The sequence below is a fragment of the Trichechus manatus genome, unplaced genomic scaffold (genome assembly GCF_000243295.1).
Source record: "Trichechus manatus latirostris isolate Lorelei unplaced genomic scaffold, TriManLat1.0 scaffold00034, whole genome shotgun sequence".
Classification (NCBI taxonomy): Eukaryota; Metazoa; Chordata; class Mammalia; order Sirenia; family Trichechidae; genus Trichechus; species Trichechus manatus.
The window spans coordinates 11,456,989-11,463,932 of record NW_004443970.1 but is presented as its reverse complement, the minus strand read 5'-3'; positions in this window follow the sequence as shown (position 1 = coordinate 11,463,932).

Here is a 6,944-nt window from a genome sequence, read left to right as displayed (position 1 = left end):
TCAACTGTCAATTCTCCTTGGTACCTGCCAGTACACTGACCACATCTGAAGAAGATTGAAGGACTGGGGAGAGTGACATAAAAATCAAGCAACAGGGAAATGAATTCCGACAACAAATAACATTTTGACTGAGAAGCCATTATCACCTTCCAGTGATCAATATTCTTATTTTATACCCTACAAAGGCAGTGACTGAAAGATAAAAAGAAAATATTCTCTGCTCTCACCTAGGCAGTCATCCTGGAGGATTTCAGGAGGCACAAGGATTGATTCTTAACAACTGGAAGCCTTCAGAATTTCTCTTTTCTTCCTTGTATCATCTTTCTTCTCCTTGCCCTTATTTACACACACACACACACACACAAATACACAACACCTTTTTATTTCTCCCTGTATTCCACATTACTTGAAAACCGATAACCCATGAACAGGCTGTCACTGCTGATTCTGTATTTTCTCCTTCATTTTCTGCCACCTAATTGTGAAGGGAAATACATACACACACACACACACACACACACACACACACATATATATCCAAACCAAACCAAACCTATTGCCATTGAGTGGATTCTAACTCATAGTGACCCTATAGCACAGAGTAGAACTGCCCCAGAGGGTTTCCAAGCAGAGGCTGGTGGATTCAGACTGCTGACCTTTTGGTTAGCAGCCTTAGCTCTTAACAACTGCACCACCAGGGCTCCATATATATGTACATATATATATTTATATATAAATGAATATATATTATTACATTTATAAATGCATACATGTATGTATATGTATGTATTTATAAATATACTAAAATATATTTATTTATAAATAAGTTTATATATATTTATGTATATATCTTTATATACGGTATACTAATATCATGAGTCAGAATTGACTCAACAGCAACTTTTTTATGCCAGTAATAGTATATGCTATAATAAAAGACTATATTATTATGTATTGCATAATACAGTAAAATCTAGGGGTGCCTGTTTTTCTTCTGATGAATTTTATGGAGGTCTTTTGAGTATCTGTACATGAATTTAAAAAAAAAAAAATAGAAGGATCGTTTCTCAGTAGTTTTCAGCAGTTGAAAGTACTTTGTTGGAAATTGGAGAATCTAATTTTATCTCTTCAAAGTCCAACCCAGACATTTCTTATTTTCCTTGGGGATTGAGGGAAGGAGGATATTTTGTTGTTGTTGTCGTTGTTAGCTTCTGTCTACTTGGCCCAGAGTCATGGCAACTACACGCACTACCTGGTCCTCCACCACCCCATGATCAGTTGAGGACTGGACTATTGTGATCTACAAGGTTTTTACTGGCTGATTTTTGGAAGTGGATGGCTAGGACTTTCTTCCTAGTCTGTCTTAGTCTGGAAGTTCCACTGAAACACGTTCAGCATCATAGCAACACACAAGCCTACACGGACAGCCAGGTGGTGGATGTGCCTGAGGATCATTGGTTGAGAGCTGAACCGGGTCTCCCACATGGAAGGCGAGAATTCTTTCACTGCAGCACAGCCATCTGTTCAGCTCCAAGTTATCAGTGACTCTTACACAGCTTTTACATTCTCTGCCTAAATGATAGTCTTTCTTTCACCCATTGGAGGGACAGGGGGAAAGGCATAAAAGCTAAACAGTGTATGAGACTGAGGGAAGATTCCTATGCTGGGTGTGGACTAGTATTTATTTAGTCTCTGTACAGACCAGACACTTTATACATTATTCCATTTTATTTTCACAACAAGACTATTGCTCTTGTTGTTGTGTGCTGTCAAGTCCTTTTCACCTCATAGTGACCTCATGTGACAGGGTAGAACTGCCCCATAGGGTTTTCTAGGCCATAATCTTTACAGGGAGCCCTGGTGGTGCAGTTGTTAAGACCTATGGCTACTAACCAAAAGGTCAGCAGTTTGAATCCACCAGCCACTCCTTGGAAACCTTATGGGGCAGTTCTACTCTGTCGTATAGGGACAGAATCAACTTGATGGCAACAGGTTTATTTTTTTGTTTTTGTTAATCTTAATGAGAGCAGATGGCTAGGTTTTTCTCTCTCGGAGCCACTGGGTTGGTTTGAATTGCCAATCTTTCAGTTAGCAGCCTAGCACTTAATTGTTGCGCCACCAAGACTGTTAGATGTAGGTAATTATAACACTTTTACAGATGATGAAACTGAGCCCAACGAGATTAAATAGCATCTCTATTTCATAAGTAATAACTGGAGAGCAGAATTTCCCCCAGAAACACGTCTGACCCTGAAGTTTGTGCTTATTCCACTAAACCACAGGAAAAGAGATGATTCCTGCCCTAGAGCGGGGCTTGCTAATCAATGTTTGCCCTTGATTAACTATGCAGCCAACAAATGGTAACTGTGATACTTCCTGTTCGTAACATTCCCTCTCTAGGCCTCCTCTTCCCCTTACAGTGGCCAGTCCCCAGACATTTAGGCATCCAGTGTTCTCTCCTTATCTAAGTTTCCTACAAGAGGGCCTTCTCTGATAAACTGTTAGGTGTTAGCAAAGAAATTCTTTTGGTCTTGTGTAGAGAAATATGTTGTTGTTGTTAGTTACATCGAGTTGATCATAACTCATAGCGACCCCATGTGTGCAGAAAAGAACTATGCTCCATAGGGTTTCCAAGGTTGCGACCTTTCAGAAGCAGACCACTAGTCTCGTCTTCTGGGCGCCTCTGAGTGGGTGCAAATCGCCAACCTTTTGGTTAGTAGTCAAGCACTTAACCTTTTGCGCCACCCAGAGACTTTAAAGGATTTTTTCCTTTAATCTGTTGTTTAATCCAAAGGAGTGACTAGCTATAGAGTTTCAGTCACTTGAACCCAAGCACAGAACAGGTAAACATTAAATTTGCTATCTTCAAAATGAAATCTAGCCAATTACTAACGCCACACGAGCAGTGGCACAAGAAGGCCTAATATTTGGGAACACACAGAAAGCAAGCCAGATGGTTTTTAAAAAAAAAAATTCCCTTGAGATAATGAAAATAGAACTAAAGAAATCTCAAAAGTTTGGTGTGTGGATGTTTATCTCGCTAGATACTGTCAGTAGTTTTCTGTAGCTACTTTTTGAGCTAACTAATGTTTAATTTGAGTAACCTTGTGCAAAGACCTGTTCAAGTGGCACTATCAAACAATAGCAGCAAGAGGAGAGATAAGAAGAAAGTATAAAAGGATTATTAAAGAAATGCTGGGGGTGGAATTTATCTCTCCAAACAAATCAGGGTGTGCTGGGCTTAATTGAAAAATCCTATAATGGATGGGTAGATAGGAAACTTATTTTGGGGAACTTAATGGCATATGCTTGGTTTTACTCTGATTTGGTGGCAGGAGGTTGGGGAGAGGAGACTGTGACTTTCAGATTATTGTTTTTGTAATGTATATCTTAGAATCCTGACATTCTTAAGACTTTTTTTTTTTTTTTAAATTACAAAGCAAAGTGGCAAGGCATGAAAGTGGAGGTGAGGGACAGAGGATCAAGAATGTCTTTCCATCCATAATTTAGTTATGTAGGAAGGAAATTTCTTTTGATCACCTGTCCAATCTTAATACATCTAACAGCAGTCCTAGAATAAACTTTGCCTTACTAAGTGGCTTATTGCATTGGAGTTGTTTTACTAAGCAACAAAAGTACAAAACAGAGGATAGAAAACGAGAAACTACTTATTAAATAGAAGCTAAGTTTGCCTATAAGTGTTTCCATTATTTGACTTGCCCAGGCTCAGACCCTAGACTCTGAGTTTAGATGTGGTAAAATTTCCAACATGTGCTCGTTGCTCTCTATCACAGAAGAGAATTATTCACTTGCATGTATTCATTTTTTATTTGTGTAGTTGTTGAAGCAAAGGAGTTGGAGTACACAATCCAAGATTCCATTCTACCAGTCAGCTTGTATTTATTAAGGACTTAATAAGTAGTTGCCACTGTAGGGGGTGAGAGAAGGACTATGAGAGATGGTGTCCCTTCAGGTGCTTACTGAAGAGGTAGACTGAGAAGACATACACAAAACAGTCAGAATGGAGAAGGAAGATGCTTTAGCTTTTGGCTAGTTGCATGTAGTCTTCTCTGTTACCTAGCATTATAAAATCATAAGACTTTTCAATAGATACAAAGGGCTACGGCCACTGGTTTGAACAACTAGCTGTGTATCACAATTACCTTTAAAGTTCTAAAAATTCTGATGTGCTGGCTGCACTCTAGACAAACTAATCAGAATCTCTCTGGGTGAACCTTGAAATTTACCATGAACTAATAAGTTCCTGGTCTCCCTGCCTCTACTTAAACTACTTTTGTAAGACAGTAATTGGATTGTCTTTTATTTTATTTCCTTATCGTCATATTACCCTACAACCATTGAGCTACAGCCCCTACTACCGCTGTAAATCAGTTGCCATGGAGTTAATTCTGACTCATGGAGACCCGTATGTGTCAGAGTAGAACTCTGTTCCATAGGGTTTGCAATGGCTGATTTTTCAGATATAGATCGACAGGCTCTGTAGACAGATAGATACAACACAGAAATAAACAGATACAATTGTCTAATTGCTAAAGCAGTTATGATTTCTAAGAGCCATGATCCTGAGGAAATAACTTATATTTGTTTATTTGCTTGCTGTGTGGGGATATTTTTGTGTTTGTTACAGTAGTGGTGTTTTTTGTTTTGTTTTTAATTTCTAAAACTTGCCGTTAAATATCAAGATCCAAAGTGCTGTGGCACTTAGACCAATGGTTCTCAAAATTGAATGTGCATCAGAATGGCATGAAGAGTTTGTTACAAATTGTTGAGCCCCACCAACGTAGTTGCTTTTAGGTGCCATCAAGTAAATTTCAACACATAGTGACCCCACATGACAAAGTACAACTGTCCCATAGGGTTTTGTAGGCTGTAATTTTTATGGGAGCAGATTTCTAGGTCTTTTCTCCCATGGAGCTGCTAGGTGGGTTTCAACCACCAACCTTTTCTTTGGCAGCCAAGTGCTTAACCATTATGCCTTCAGGGCTCCTGAGGTCTGGGATGGGACCTGAGAATTTGCGTATCTAACAAGCTATCAGGTGATATTAAGGATGTCTTGGGATAGAGAAGAAGGGTGAATAATAAGAGCCATTTTAACAGCAAAAAGGATATAAAAGTTGGAGTAGTTGGTAGAAGGAAGAATTAAGGAGTAAATGAGGGCAGAAGCCATGTCAGCTGAAGTACGGTGTTGGTGTAGAAACGATGCAAAAGAGACAGCTGAGTCAGGGACTTTCCAAAGGAAGGTTAAATTAAAAAAATAAGAAGTAGGAATATTACAGCTTTATTATCTCATAATTTTTATATACTTGGCCACATTTCCAAAACACACAATTCTTGGATTGTTGGATGATTAGATGCTGAGTGAGGAAGATAAATGATAAGAAAATTTCAGGCAGAGTGAAAGAGTAAATAGCATGTGCAAAGAAACGGTAAAGGGAAGCCAAGTGCATCTGGGTATTGAATCATGGACCGTGTCTGCTACAGTAACTCTTCCCTCATCTGCTTCTGACCTTGCCTGCTAGCTGGTCTCAGTCAAGGCCACGCCAACCTGTTAAACATATTCTAAATGTTTTGAAACCCCTAACCTGGTCCAGAAGCCCCTGGGTGGGGCAAATGGTTAACACATTTGGAAGAGGCTACACAGACCGGCTCACTATTATTATTCCCGATTGCTAACCACCACATTGTCTCATGATCTTGTTTTTCCCTCCGGTTCCAGTCTCTACAAAAGGTTTAAGATTAACTGATGTTCCTCCTTGGAGGGTGGAAAACGAATAATAATGATCTAAGGATGAAAAACCGAACAAAGCACCCGTCTTGTGACAAGAAAACCAGAATATTGCCAGATAACCCCCAAGAATATCAGTAAAAGATTAACTCATGTGAGACATGACTACCTCAAGGGGGAACTAACATAAACTTCTAAGACCCATAATCCTGTCCCTATAAAAGCCTTCAGCCGATCTCCAGCGGGAGAGACGGCTTTTTTGGAGGAATCTATTCCCTCTGTCTCCTATATATTGATACAGAATAAAATTCTTGCTACTCACCTCACCCCTGCGTCAGAATTGGCTATTGCGGCAGGCGGCTCCAATCTGCGTTGTTGCAGTAACACATTCAGCTGCTAACTGAAAAGCTAGAGACTGGAGTCCACTCAGAGGTGCCTTGAAGGAAAGACCTGGTGATTTTCTTCTGAAAAATCAACCCTTGAAAATCCCATGGGGCACAGTTCTACTCTGATACACATGGGATTGCCAAGAGTCAGAATCAATTCAAGGGCAACTGGTTTTACTGGAATCTCCTCTAATGGATACATTTACTTATGCAAATGTACCCACCCTACCATCTTTTTTGGTTCTTTGGAGGGAAACCCTGGTGGCATAGTGGTTAAGAGCTCGGCTGCTAACCAGAAGGTCCCCAGTTCAAATCCATCAGGTGCTCCTTGGAAATCCCATGGGGCGGTTCTACTCTATTCTTTAGGGTTGCTATGAGTCGTAGTCTACTCTACAGCAGTAGGTTTGGGTTTGTAGGAAGGAGTAACAGGGCCCGTTCAGCCTGAACCCAGGCCCTGATTAAGTCACAAAGAGCTGCTACACACCTACGCCCTTCCAAAGAACAGATATGGATTATTTTTTTCTTTTTTTATTGTACTTCAGGTGAAGGCTTACAGAACAAATAGTTTGTCATGAAACAGAAGTACACATGCTGTTTTATGACATTGGTTAACAACCCCACAACATATCAACCCTCTAACTGCTCAACCTTTTTTTTTTTGGTGAAAATACACATAGCAGAAGATGCACCATTTCAAAAATTTCTACATACACAGTTCAGTGACATTGACTACGCTCTTCCAATTGTGCTGTTATTCTCACTTAAGATGAAGGCTTATAGAACAAAATAGTTCTCATTTAACAGTTACTACA